Raw genomic sequence first — 14,893 nt, forward strand, 5'->3', positions numbered from 1 at the left:
ATCTAGAAAACACTGCTTAGAATGAGCAGTAGTGAGCTGCAGGGCCGTGTAGGGCCGCCATGAGCTGCAGGGGCATGAGGGGTTGTAGGGCTGCCATGAACTTCAGGGCTGTGAGGGGCTGTAGGGCCACCATGAGCTGCAGGGCCATGAGGGACTGTAGGGTTGCAGTGAGCTGCAGGGCCATGAGGAGCTGTAGAGCATGAGGGGCTGTAGAGCTGCCATGAGCTACAGGGTCATGAGGGGCTGTAGGGCCACGGGGGGCTGTAGGACTGCAGTGAGCTGCAGGACTCTGAGGGGCCATAGGGCTGCCATGAGGACTTGTAGGACTGCAGTGAGCTGCAGGGCTGAGGGGCTGTAGGGCCACGAGGGGCTGTAGGACTGCCATCACGGGCTATAGGGCCATGAGGGGCTGTAGGGCTGCCATGAGGGGCTGTAGGGCTGCCATGAAGGGCTGTAGGGCTGCCATGAGCTGTAGGGCTACGAGGCAGCTGCACCCCAGAGGCCCTTTTGTCTCCAGTGCGTACTGTGGGCTCACATCCACCATGCAGCCCCAGTGCCCCTTCTGCGGGGCTGCCATCCGGCCTCTTTTTCCTCATTCTGTACATATATCCAGCACTTGTTCCCGTTAAACGTCCTGCTTCGCTTCCCCTCAGGTCCCTTCTGTCACTTCGCTATCGACTTTCTGCAGTTTGGGGAGAAGCTGCCCCACCTCACCTTGCACTCACGCTTCCTCCCATCCAGGGGCAATGCCTGCCTCCATCCACCCCATCACCCCGTTCTGCCGAGCCAGCTCCGCTAATTAAAACGAAATCAAGCGGCGAGGCAGCATAGATGGTGTTGAGGAGACAGAGAGAAAGAGGAACCGGGAGAGGCAGAAGGAGGAAAAAAAACAAAACAACAACAACAACAACAAAAAAATACAAAACAAAACAAACGGGGGTGGTGGTGAAGTGCTTGATTTAAGAAACTCGATTTAATAACCCCCGCCTCCCTCTGCTTCTCATTGGTGGTGCCTTCGTTCTCCTCCATATTAATGAAGAAGCCGGGGAGAGGCGATTGGCTCCGCTTCCCTTTTGCTTTCTTCAGGCACTCGGGGGAGGAGGTGTTTGCATTTCTCCGCAGGAGCAGCTCGTTTTGCAGAGCATTGTCTGGGTACGAGAACCGCACGCACAGACAGACAGACAGACAGACACACAGCGGTACGGGGGGAGCACAGCACAGCCCCGACCTGCAGGCACACAGCATCCGAGCCGGCCAGAATCCCCTTCTCCTCCCCCCACTTCCAGAGAAAAACACCCCCTTAAAAAAAAGCTAAAAAAAAAAAAAAAAAAGCAAAAAAAGCTCCCCACCCCCAAAAAAAGATTCTTCAATCTCCCTCCCACCAAAAAAAAAAAAAAAAAAAAAAAGTTTGCAAATCTCCGGCTTGCCTTCTTGCCTTTTTATTATTATTATTATTATTATTATTATTATTTGGATTTAGCGATGGCAAATTCCTTCACGGCCGGGACCTGGCCCATCCCCTGAGCAAAGCAGCCTGGACATGACCGGCAGGCGAGGGAGGAGGAATTGTGATTCCCTCCGGAGGCTCCGACCCCTCCCTCCCCCTCTCCTCTCCTCCTCCGGCCGGTGCGAGCCCGGCGGGGGCAGCCCGGCTCCGGCCGCTCCGTTCCCCCGGAGCAGCTCCGCGTCCCCCCGGCTCCGGCCCCGCCCCGGCACGGCACGGCGGGATGCAGCATCTCCAGCACCGGGACGGATCCCTGCTGCAATGGTAAGTGCTTATCTCCGGCCTCTCCCGGGCTGGGGAGCCGCTCTGCTTGGGGATGCCCGAGAGCAGCTTCTTGCAGCCGGCTCGTTTCGGAGTGACAGTGATTTATCGGCTTCTCCCTGATTTTCCCCATGTCCTGAGAATGCTTTTTTTTTTTTTTTTTTTTTTTTTTTTTTTGGAGGGGGGGGTTGGAACGGCAAGCAGGCTCTCTGCCTCCAGCCAGGCTCCGAGAATGCGGCCGCGAGATAGATGGGTTTCTTTCGGAACGAATAAATCTCCCTTTGCAAGCGGTGACAGGTTAACGTGCTTGGTATGGGGATCACGTCTGATTTTAACACAATATGGCTGGTAAATAAAACCTGATTGCTAACAGACCCGCTGCTGCTGTTGGCATTTTCAAGCTCTAGGCTACCTTTGCAGTTCTGCATCTTCACCTGTCACACAAACTCCAGTTCACCCTTCAGCCGGTGCACCAGGACTTTTCTGTTTTTACTGCGGGGTCGTAGTAAAAATTGCTGTTAATGTGGCTTTGACCTCTGCTTGCATGCCTCTGGGCACTTCTCCTTATCAGCATTGGAACAGCTGGCTCTAATACCAATTTTATGCACAGCGTATCTTAAGGAGAGGGGTAGGCAGACTTTTTACATGCGAACAGTTCAGGTATGTGCTGGAATCTGGAGAGTTTACTGTCAAGGAGAGGATAATGCAGCGTGGTGGTCAGGTGTGGAAAATGCATGAAAAAAGAGAGAGACAGATGTGTTTGGAGACCTAGTGGTGTTTGTGGCGAGATGATCCATCCCACTGACTTAGAAGTACATTGGGAAGAACTCCCTGGAAGTCAGTAGCTTTCCTCTGCATCTGATCTGCTGGTAAACAGGACCTGGCCCTTAACGTGGAGCATTCATCGGAATTGCTCTGTAGGTAATTATGATAGTATAAAAAATAGTCACCAAAACGAAGAAGGTGGCAAAATGACCTGGTTCTTTCCTAGGGCGTTCTGGAGTGCCATCCGTCTTGTGTTTGCTAATTACAATGCATGTGTTGGACCGATGCTGTGACAGGCAATGTAATTGAATATGTTTGGTTTTTTTTGTCTATTTGTTGTTTATTTATTTTTTGTTTGTTTTAATCTGTTGTTGTCAACAAACAAGAAATAGATTTTTGTCTGATGTTATTTGGGTCCACAGCCATCTCGGTGCTGTAATCTGCCTATGCCAGTCGGGTACTGTGGGGAGATGTTTCTGTGGTTAATCAGAGTGAATGTATGATTGCCTAAGGTTACTGTCAATGATAGCAGGAAGGCAAAATCCTTAAAGTGGTGTTGATATAGCTATGGACAAAGAATTATCCATATGCATTATACAAGCATCCTTGGTTGATGTGAAACACACTGGAGCTGCCTTGAATGAAGTTGTCCTAAAGGACAAGTAAAGCAACGCTGCTCCAATTTGATGGATAATTAAGGAATGCTATTCAGTGCATTAACAGCAGTTGGATTAAAGTTGATGTCTGCTTGTATCCTGGTTGTAGCTCTGGCTGATGGTTTTCTATCGTTTTTTTTTTTTCCCTGTCTGTACGTTCTGAGAACAGGGGATGCTGCTTTGTTGTTCAGTCAGGACAGCTGTGATTGTTCTGTTGTTGTAGTGGCAATCTATCTTGGCCATCGTGGAGCGCAGGGTTTGTGTTGTTTTGTTTTCTCCAACCTAAGGCAGCGACTGGAAGGATAACCATCGGCGCTGAGCAAGCTCAAAGACTGTGGGGGCTTCTCAGAAAGCCAGTTAACCCCAGACAGGGACTGGTTTTGTGCTTGCTCCTTGGCTCCAGCCTTCCATTGAGGTTTCTGTGAGTAACCTGAAATCTCCCTGCAGATTTATGATGTCTGCTGTTTTCATGGCGGTGCCACAGCCGACTGTAGCTCTGCTGTTGTCAGTATGCATGCGAAGCTCATAAACACGAAGGCAGAAGCTTTGTTGTAGGATGCTACCAAGGAGAGAAGCTCAGAGATCTCTGAAATGGTCACGTTTAGACTTTTTTTTTCATTGCATCTCTCTTAATTTGGCTGAGTGAGTCGGCATCCTGGAGATATTTTTTCTGGAGTTGAGTTCCATATGTGCCTACGCCTTTGATCAGTTGAGCCCCATGTCCCCAGGCTGATTCATTTGAATATAGCAGATTTTGTTTTTCTTTCCTTCCTTCTGAGCACACTTAGTACAAACAGTCTAATTCCTAAATTAGCTCAGTTTATCTTCTGATGAAACCAGAATATTTGAGTTAAGAAACACAGAAAAAGTAAACACATGACACCATCACACTGTCTATCATATATGGCTGAAAGATCTACAGAAATATCCCATTTTTTTTTTCCCCTGTGATTCTCAGGAGAGGTAAGCTGATGGCAGGATATAGCAGTCAGCTGAGATAAAGGGTTTACTTCACCCCAACACTTGGCCCAGAAACCAACCTTTACATCAACAGAGTATGTTTTTGCATTGCTTTGCGTTCCTTTATTTCCATTCCCAGTTCTCCTTGCACATCTGACATCCAAGCATCCTGCATCACCTGTAAAGGCAGTAGAGATGTGAGTGAGCGCGCGCCGAACTCAACAGGATCTTTCCACACCGATGCAAAAGTGCAACAAATCTACCAAAAGGGGTGTAAATGCACCACTGAGGAAGTCTCTCTTTCATCCTACCCACGAACTGTAGTCATTTTTACTGATTATAAGCGGGCAAGGATTGCTTAGCCTTCAGAGTGCTGCTATCCTATATATACAGCATCCCCCGATGGGATACACTTACAGGTCTGTTCTGCTCTTAAGTTCTTTGCATAAAGAAAGGTATTTGGTTGTCGAGGATCACTAACAAGTGCTAGAATTGTGGTGGCTGTTGAAACAGATTGGATTGTTGTTGAGTGGGCACAAATACATGGGAAGGAAGACAGACCTTTTTCAGAACGCTTTGCTGGTTGCACACACACGCACACGCTTTGCTTTGCATGTGTTTTATTCTACAGCCACCTTTTGCTTTCTCAGTTTGTCCATCCAGCTGCTTCATCTTTAAGTTTTATCTCCACAAAACAAATTAAGAACTCTTACAAAGCAAGACCGATTCTCTGAGTCTTGTTCACTTAATGCACTTCAATTCGTTTGCATTCAAGGCCAGGCTGGATGTGGCTCTGGGCAGCCTGGGCTGCTGGTTGGTGACCTTGCACACAGCAGGGGGTTGGAACTGGTTGAGCATTGTGGGTCTTTGCAACCCAGGCCATTCTGTGATTCTATGATTGTATTCAGACGATGGGCTGATCTGTAGAATTAACTGGATTAGTAATTTCAGGGCACTAAATCATTCCATTTCCTGAAGGAAAAATGCAAACACTGTAGCATGTAAAGCTATCATGGCTGTTGTGCTGGGAATATTCTTTTGGAAAGGAGCATAAACATACAGGTGCAGTTGCAGGGATTGCTGTTCGGTGCTCTGTTTCTATGCTAGCATTGAATCCAAGCTCTCCTGACAGAATTGTACCATGAAACGAACTGGTTGGCATTTAACATCAGAGTTTATCTGCCCTGGGGTCATCACGACAATCTCATTGTTGCTCATTCAGGTGTCACTCTTGGGTGGGTTAGGATATCAGGGTGTGTGTTAGGGCTATGATCTCAAATTAATCTGATCTATTCATCCGGCAGATTTTTAATTAATGTCTTTAGTAGCGTGGACAATTCCACTTAATATCAATGTGGTGTTTTTTTGTTTTTTTTTAAACCCAAATTTTATCAGCAATTCTGCTTTGCATTATTGTAACTCATAAGTCACCCTAAAACCAGCACTTGGAAAACTAAAAGGGGGATAAGTGGTTGTATGGTTTAACTCTCCTTCCTAATAATAGTTCTGGGACCAGTGATTATAATATTTCTGTTTATAACGTGTTGTGAATGGGCAATTTTGAAGTCTTAAGAGCTGAACACGGAACATGGAGCACACATCTCATTGAAGGCTGGTTTGTCTGCTGTTGAGGTAGTCCACAAAAAGCCATTGTGATTAGAGAATGTTGGGTCACAATTGCTGATGAGCTGCAAATGGAAGGATAATTATAGGCTGTTATCTGTAATTTGTTGGGGCTGCTAAGTAGAGCTGAGGGTTAAGGGAGGAAAAGTCCTTTCCATCTGTATGGTGGGTTAATAGCCCAGGTTTTTATTCTTTGCTTCCTCAGGATGAGACGTTTTGCTGCTTTCTTTTCCCTCCAAGGACAGAATATCTGACTTATTGGGAATTCTTAAGGACAATGTCTCGTCGAATGGAAACGTGGCAATATTGAGTTGTCCCTTTTCAGGGAGTAGGCATGTAATGAGATGTAAATTGCCCCACTCTCCATGTGAAATCATGGCCATAAGGGATCCGTTACTGAGCTATCATTCACTTCACCTGGAGGAGGGCTTTCACTCACAAGTGTTGGGCAGTCGGGGCTGAAGTTTGTCTATCATAGAATCACAGAATGGCTTGGGTTGCAAAGGAGCACAGTGCTCATCCAGTCCCAACCCCTGCTGTGTGCAGGTCACCAACCAGCAGCCCAGGCTGCCCAGAGCCACATCCAGCCTGGCCTTGGATGCCTGCAGCGATGGGGCATCCACAGCCTCCTTGGGCAACCTTTTCCAGTGCCTCACCACCCTCTGGCTGAAAAACTTCCTCCTCACATCCAACCTAAACCTCCCCTGTCTCAGTTTAAAACCATTCCCCCTTGTCCTATCACCATCCACCCATGTAAACAGTCCTATCTACTCTCACTTAAGCATCTGAAATTAGATGGGCCCATCCAGGCTAATCCCACACCTCTGTATTATCAGTGGGAAAGGTGCATCATCTCATCCCACTGGGGTCAGATGAATCCCTCAGGAGGGGTTCCTGCAACACAAAGCTGTACATGCTGAATCAGCCATGCGGTCCCTTGGTATCTCAGAGATAACCCTCTGAAGCATAATCCTTCTCTTGCTCCCATCTTTGCTCACAAGGAAGCCTGCTTTCATTTTTATTTTTTTGCCAGCTCGTAATGATAGCAAATCCTGAAAAATTGCTCTGTTTTCTGAACAGCCCAAACCTGCAGCTGTGACCCCCAGCTTCCTCTCCCCCATTTTCCATTTAGCCAACTGGCAGCAGCCGCAGCCTGTCCATTGCAGGGAGAATTCATGCCACACATCCCAGGCAACACCTTATCTATTTGCAGTTCTTGTTTTTTGGGGAGGCTGTTTTCACTTTTAATTCATTGATCACTTTGGACCTCAGATGCTTCCTTGGCATACTGACACTTTCCGTCTTCAAAGCGCATCCAGTTTCTAGGAGGGATCTGCCAGCTGAAGCTTGTGTGTCGTTTTGTGAGCAGGTGGGGATGCATCAGGACAGGGGAACATTCAGGACGGCGACATGATTTTCTGCAGGCAGATGCGAGCTCGTGCTGCCTGTTTTTTGAGCCAGCCAGAAGCTCTGCAGTGCTCCAAGCCTGATCTCATATACCCTTCTCGTGAATAGCTACACTATATGTTGCAAGAAGATGCAGATGGATGCTGACCAGACCTCTTTTGCTTAAGCTTGGCACCTTGCAAAATACATTTTGGCCAGCTTGGTGCACATGATATGCTTAAAATTAGGTGACCTGAAAGCCAGATTTTGCCATAAATCAGTAGCTTAATGCTTTCTTGTTACAGTGCATCCACCGTCTGTCCTAAGCTAGCACGACCCAACTGTCAGTTGATAAGTGGATTTAACTAGCTCCTTCCTCCTTAACTATGGGCTGTAGAAATACTTACAGCAGTCCAAATAATGAAAAAAAAATGTATACATGCACCTCTCACAGCACAGTGGTATGTAGGCTGGACTTAAAGTTGCAGTAGTAGCAGATACTTCTCCGCAGCAGGAAGAGATTTTATTTATTTGGAAGGGCAGTTTAAAATAACTAAGATTTCCTGAAGTATAAATTCCTTTTCCTAGAATGGTAAGGCTTTATTAAATTATAACACTGGTATTTCTGCTCTGTTACTTTTTTTTTGACGTATGTTTGCAAAGGAATTTTTACTATTTACAAATTAAAATAACATTCACGCTGTTAGGTAAAAAAAAAAAAAAATTCCTTTTAAAAAGTGATTGTAATGATGGCATTTTAATATATATATATATATATATATATATATATATTATATATATAAAAATTCTTAAAGAGATACTACTTGAGTGCCAAAAGCCAAGTATGAGTACACTGTATGCTCATTTCTAAGATGTTGGACACAAAGCGAGACTTTCTCAGAGTTGGCCTAGAAACAAATTACATAAAGAAGGCAGCACAAGTGCATTATATAAAAGACCAAGTTAAAGTTAGTAAAGTTACTCATTTCCTGTGTTTTAGAGTGCTGGATCTTTGGATTTCTTCCAGTTTTGTGCTCCAACTTAAGATGCAGAGGAGATGAGAGAGCATCAGAAATACCGCAGATGCTTAAGTTCATCATGACTAAGGCTGGGAATGTGTCACAGCTGTCACCCGAGCCTTGAATCCCACAATCCACACTCATTCATTCGAATTGCATGAAGTTTGACAGCATGGATGGTGTTTTTGTGCTCGTGAATGGGTTAGTTAAACGAGATGATTATGTACAGTGGGTGAACAGCTGGAATAAACTTCGTTTGACAGAATAGTGCTTGATGATGGCAGAAGAGAGAGTGGCATGAAAAGCCAGTATTAGCTAGGATGAAATTGCTTCTCTGCACCACTCAAATCTTGGACACTGGTCTAAATTCTATTGCTTGTTGCCCTCCTGCCTGCTCTTTGCACCACAGTACGTTGTAGTAATGATGGTGATGGAAAATAGCCTCTGGAGACATCCAAATCTGAATGTTACACGAGAGAGGAGAAGAAATGAGCATCACAGCCTTTTTGGTTTCCAAACAGGTATAGCCCTGATGGATTTTCACACCCTGTCCTCTGCACGGAAGACATGCAGGTCTTTTACTGTGGTGTTTTCTATAATGCTGACCAAAAATGAGATTGAGCTTTCAGATTTGAGACATGTAAAGATAGGTGTGCATTCTCAAGTGTCTATCAAAGGTAAGTTCCTGTTGACAGTGAACTCAGGTATTTATTATAGAGTGACTTTCATTACTCTTTAGCCTGAAAAGTCATGAATAAATACCACTGATGTGGTTTAATCTGCACTCCAAATCCTGCTCTGGGTTACTAATCCTTTCTGGTGGTTCAGAATGAGAGTGGTCCATTGTGGCCTTGGTGCTCTTAGTAGAAACGCAAAGTATTTGTTTGCACACTGTCTCACACCAGGTCTCGGGAATGCCCTTTGCTCTTGCTATTTCTGAATATCACATAATCACTGTGTCACGAATGAATGGCTGTATTTGCAAGTATCTCTACCTGGCTCCAGGTCACTCTTGGAATTACGTTGCCTAGAACATCCCTGAGGCTCCATTTGCCTTTCTCCAGATTTAAGTACCACAAGCAGCTGCTGATCATCCTGTGACTGACTAATCCAAAAGGTTTTTTTTATCCCCCTTTGTCATTTACAATTGAAGTACTCCCATCCTGTACCTCAACCTTGACCGTGTTTCCTTCTGCTGCTCACTTTTTACCTTAGCTTCCCCCCATCATTCATCCATCTTTGGTACAAAAAGGCTTTGGGTTGAAGTTCCCCATCTCCTTAGTGCTGTTGACTTTTCTATACAGTTGTCTCAGCTTCCCCAAGCTTTCTTGTTTGGGATGGAGAATACCAGCTACGCACTTGTTTTGGTGAAAGCTTGTATGGATTTTCTTTGCTTTATTTTTTCTATCAAGTTTTCAGTCTCCAAAAGACGTGGAGCTGTGTCCGAGGCTATTAAAGCAAAACATGACCTATTTAAAGCAAAATGCTTCCAAGCACCAGGCTTTAATATTATTCTGACAGGACCAATGTCTTAAAGCTCTTCTGAAAGAAAAGCTCTCCCTGAAAGATTTCTAACATTTGAAGATCCAGCTTTCTGATCTCATAAAACAAGCCTCACATCTTCCAAACAGAAGCAATAAAAGACTGTCTAGACTACGAGCTTCCCTTTCAACTCCGTTGTCTTAATTATATTTTTTCCTGATAGATTCTTACATTGACCTCTTGCTTTCCTTTCTACCGACCCTTCTGAGTTGAGGATAATTCAGCTACCCTCCCAAAGAGACTGAGATAAACCTCAAAATGTGTATTCTCAGGCTACTGTGCACCAATTCCATGCACACCACTAGAGCATTATGTAATCCAATAGATCCAGTAGGCAACCCATTGCCAAATCTATGCACAGCCACAACAAATCTAACGAGTGAAATACGTGTAAGAATATGGGATATGAAAGGAAATGTGGTAGCTCAACCACACAACTTCCATCAGAACATTTGTAACACATGCCTATGTTCTTGAAAGGTAGAAAAAAGAAACTCATTTGAATGCCAACATGGCATCCATTTTGTTGGAGAAACTCTCAGCTGATATTCTGCCTGATGGACAGACTATGCCATACTATGTCACACACCAAAGCACTAAAATTTCAAACATTTCATTTCAATTAAGTCAGAAGTTGTTTGAATTTTCCAACATTTGTATATAACCTTACATGACTTCACTTTCACATGGCTTATAATTACTTGCTCTAAACATAATTTTTTGTGTTTGCAGAGTTCTGGGTTGGAGATCATGACCATTTTTCATGCACTGTCCTTACAGGCAGTGGAATCCCAAAGGAGATTTCTAAGATTATTCATGTGGTTTGAACATCTTTTTGCTTTTCCTCCATCATTTCATAGTTGATACTGGGTAGGAAGTGATGTGGGAGAGCCAGGTAAACCAAGGAAAGTCAAATAAGATTATCAATTTTATCGAAACTGACCAGATTCAAAAGAAGATGCAGGGATTTCTGTCTCCCTGTCCAAACTGATTCACAGCCCTCTCTCTAACAGAGTGTTCAAACTTGCATTTTATAGATCAGTTTTGGGGGATTTAAGCCAAAATATTAAAGCTTGTGATTCATGTTCTGGTTCCAGCCTGCAAAATATTTGTAGAGTTTCATTTATGTCCTCGCCGTTTCCAAAATGCATCACCCTTGTGTGCTTTTGCTTCTGTGAGACTCTGAAGAATGACCAACTTTAGTGCCTCAGGATTTGCATTTAGCTGCCATGGGTAAAAGTTTGGACCGCAGGTCATGCAACAGAAGACGAAGCAACAGTTCAGACATGATGAAGATGAAGAGATGCAGTTGGAGATGGTTGAGCCTGTCTTGCTGTTTTGCATTTCTACAAGTCCTTTCAACATACAATGATCTCCATTTTTCCTCAAAATGCATCTCACTATGTTGTTTTCATGGCTGCTGGGCCGACTTGGCATCCCATCATTTTCCTACCTTGATTTGCAGCACTTCTAAGTATTATAGCAACTTTCCCGGCATCTTTTTGTATTCTAAGATCACGAAGGCTAAACAAAATGATGGAGATGAGACAACACAAAGAAAGAATAATATCTCATGTTCTAAATGGAGCTGCCAGTAGTGGTGTCTCTTCAAGCTGACCTTCCACAAATAGCTTCTCCCTTAAGAAGATACAAGCTCCAGTGTATTCAGGAAAATGAGATATTGTTATTGGCCAGCTCATTAGTTAAGCAAATGAGCAAAAGAGTAATCAAATATGCATTCCTCTGACTACTTTCTTCTCTCTCACGTGCCATGCTTGTTCTGTACCACTTTTACTATATGTCCTCTTTGGGCACTGGGATTCAGTCTCTTTCTATTAATGCTGTGATTTCAACTGATGAAGATGAGATGCACGTCTGGCATCTCATGTTTTTGTGCCAAGCTTTTACAAAATGTTCTCTTTGATTCCACACCTTATTCTTTATCGTCTGTATCAGTAGACTGCTGTCTTTACTGACCCAGAAGTAACAATAAAAATCAGTCTAAGTACAGCATGACTTTGTTCCACCTGCTTTTTGGAATATTCCCTTCTTAGTTTACCACAAACCTTTTTGGAGGAGCTTCTGTGTTGTGCAATGAGCTGCAGGAAGTAACCTGTGTCATTAATAGGAACAGTGCTGAGATGTTTGTCAAACAAATTCTTCCTGCTTGTTCTAACTTGGCTTTACTACAAAAGCGCTGAATCAGAAGGTTACCCTGATTTCTTAACATCTCTCAGCAAATATCCTACCAATGTTCTTCCCATTCTTTTAAAATAAACTATTTAGTTGAATCAGTCCATAGAGTGAAACGAATTTCTTCATTTGTTGATGTCTTCAACATGCTTTTGCACAACACTCTGCACATGAGACATCTGCATTGCAACAGCTTTCTGCAAGTTATCACTTATACAACCATAGAATTGCTCAGGTTGGAAAAGACCTTAAAAATCATCAAGTCCAACCTAACTTTACTACCCTAACTCTAACAACCCTCTGCTAAGGATCATGAGAATATAAGATTCAATTCCTTTATTCCACCTCAGTCAACTTGACTTACTATTGTGACATTCCCTTAACTCTCCTCATGAATTTACAAAACAAGGCATTCCAAGCCAAGACCCAGTAGTGAGTCTGCCACTCATTAAGGTTAATACGTTGACAGTATAATGGTAATAATAATAATCCTTTATAGATTTATAGAATTTAAGTGTGAATATTTTCTTCCTCCCAAAGATTTCTTAAAACTATCATCATTATCCCAAACTGATAGTTAATAAGAAATAATCTGCAGAAGATGTACCACCTTGGAGCTCTTGAGTGCTCGGAGAAGCAAAATATCATCCTCGAACTTATTTCAAATGTTCAGGTTTTGCAATGTGTCTCTTTATTTTTATGGTATGTAATGACACAAATTTCTGTTGTCTTTTCGAGATAAAATAAGTCTCCCTTGATGTGGAAGAAGTTGCTTGCAGTAAGATTCAGTAAAAAATGCAGTGGTGCATTTGCTTGATTCAGCACTGTCATGAATGCCAATTAGGCTGGAAATGGTTGGGAAAATAGATAATTTACACTGCTGTAATGAGAGGAAAGCAGGAAGAGTCTGCTGTATACCTGAGGAATCTGATTTCCAAATGAGCTACTCTCTATGTAGCATTTAATAACTATTTAATAAATAAATGCCAGCAGCAACTTTTCAAATAGTGCTCAGGGAAAACCACAGCCCAGAGTCTGTTCCCATACAGGCATCTTGGATGAGGCCATTCTGATTTGGGGGCCAATCAATATATAAGATGACATATTACTTAACCTTAAGGATAAAGAAGGGTCCCAGACTTGACTTATATAGCAGTGTATTTGTAACATTAAAGTTCATTTGTGTTCAAGAAACACTCATAGCGTTTAAGAAACGTTGTACTAAGGGACATGGTTTGTTGGGGAAATATTGGTGGTAGGTGGAGGGTAGGACTGGATGATCTTGGTGGTCTTTTCCAACCTTGGTGATTCTATGATTCTGATTTCTTTACCTTGCTGTGAAACTCCGTTGGCTTTCATGGGATGCTCAGTTAATTTCCTTAGGCCCCTTATTCACAAGCTAGTAGCTGACAAAACACTTCAGAGATGGGTGATGAATTTAGCATAAAAGCAAAGGCTCCTGGCTGGCTGGACATATAGATTTTTACATGGGTATAGGATTGCTCAGTGGTTATTGAACTGTTGCCATTGGACAGATGGATTCACTGTGGTCCAGCTGTTTGCTTGGACAGAACAGCTTTGCTTTTAGACCTTTTAAGCATTTCTGGACAAGAGACCACTCAAAGGAGAATTAGATGGAGACAAGTTATGCTTCTGCAGTAGAAGACTGTAGACTGCTAGGAGCTAAGGACACAGCAGAAGCAACCCTGTCTGTTGGATAAATACAGTACTACATAAGCCTTTGTGAGCTCCTGCCAAGGAGCATTAGGAGGTAGGATCTGATATGGACACCTGTCAGCAATAATGAGAAAGTATTTACAAAGCTCTGAAATGTTTTTATATTGGTGGAGTCTTTCCATGTATTCCATTTGGCCCATTGTCTGCATGTCTGGGATGAGTCCCTACTGATTAAACTGAATAATTCTGTTCCTTGGTTACTCTTGTAAGCTATATCTCTTTTCAAAGAATTCAGAGCCTATTTGCTTCTAAGTCTTCAGTGTAGCAGGTGATGGGGCATGCTTGCCCCTGTTTTGAAGAGTTTCATCAGAACACATTGTTTTGCCCTTTGGGATATAAGGAGCTATGGTTGTGAGATACATTGAGGAGTCAAGTATTACTAGATAATATCCCAGACCTCTGCATTTTGATCATTAAACAGTAATTAAATTATCATTCAATTAATGTTAACGTATTTGCATGGCATGTACATGGCTAACTCATAGACTCAGAATCACAGAATCATAGAATCACAGAATGCCTTCGGTTGGAAGGAACCCCAAGGACCACGAAGCTCCAACCCCCCACCAATGCAGGGCCACCAACCTCCACATTTCAGAGCAGCCCAGGTTGCCCAGGGCCCCATCCAACCTGGCCTTGAACACCTCCAGGGATGGACGGAGCATCCACAGCCTCTCTGTTCCAGCACCTCACCACTCTCATAGCAAAGACCATCCAACCTCAATCTTCCCTCTCAACTTCGAACCATTTCCCCTTGGCAATGCCTGGGCACTGTTCAAGGATTACCAAATTGCGTACATCCTTCCCAGCAAACATTTCACAGGTGACAAGGCTATCTGAAGACATTAAGCAACCCATGTGTAGTCTGTTCTGTGCCACCTGGCCTCAATGGCAGAAAAAGTTACAGTCACTTTACCAGCGTTTCTCTAAATTGGTGATGGGGATGCAAGGAAAGCATGGCTGAAAATAGCACACGTGAACAGACAGAAAAGCTTTATCTATATGGTGCCTTGCATGCTCCTGAGCTCCTGTGCTATTCTAGGTGTCCTGGCAGAGCTGTTGGTCTGCAGCAGGAGTGTCCTATGGTGACATCCCTTGGCTGAGTCATGACTGCTCTTCTATCTCACGTTCTGGCAAGTGTGAACTGTGGCTTTTGTGGAGCATCAGAGTTCAGTCTCCACATGATGTAACCACTCAGCTTAGGTAAAGGAGGAAAGAGCTTGCTTGGTGGGCAGACCTGATTCTCT

At 43.7% G+C, this 14,893-nt stretch overlaps 1 protein-coding gene across 6 annotated transcripts in view; it reads left to right on the forward strand.

Moving 5' to 3' along the window:
- The first annotated feature begins 1,071 nt into the window (after positions 1 to 1,071).
- The window catches only part of ADCYAP1R1 (ADCYAP receptor type I), a 136,588-nt gene continuing 122,766 nt past the window's right edge, over positions 1,072 to 14,893 (forward strand). For 2 of the 6 annotated variants that reach the window (XM_010712229.2, XM_085226835.1), the window contains exon 1: positions 1,072 to 1,768. The gene's annotated coding sequence lies outside the window, so the exon portion shown is untranslated. The remainder of the gene's footprint in view (positions 1,769 to 14,893) is intronic. The other 4 variants (XM_010712231.2, XM_010712233.2, XM_010712230.2 and 1 more) reach the window with 3 other exon arrangements.

Source organism: Meleagris gallopavo, chromosome 6, assembly GCF_905368555.1.
Source record: "Meleagris gallopavo chromosome 6, MGAL_WU_HG_1.1, whole genome shotgun sequence".
Taxonomy (NCBI): domain Eukaryota; kingdom Metazoa; phylum Chordata; class Aves; order Galliformes; family Phasianidae; genus Meleagris; species Meleagris gallopavo.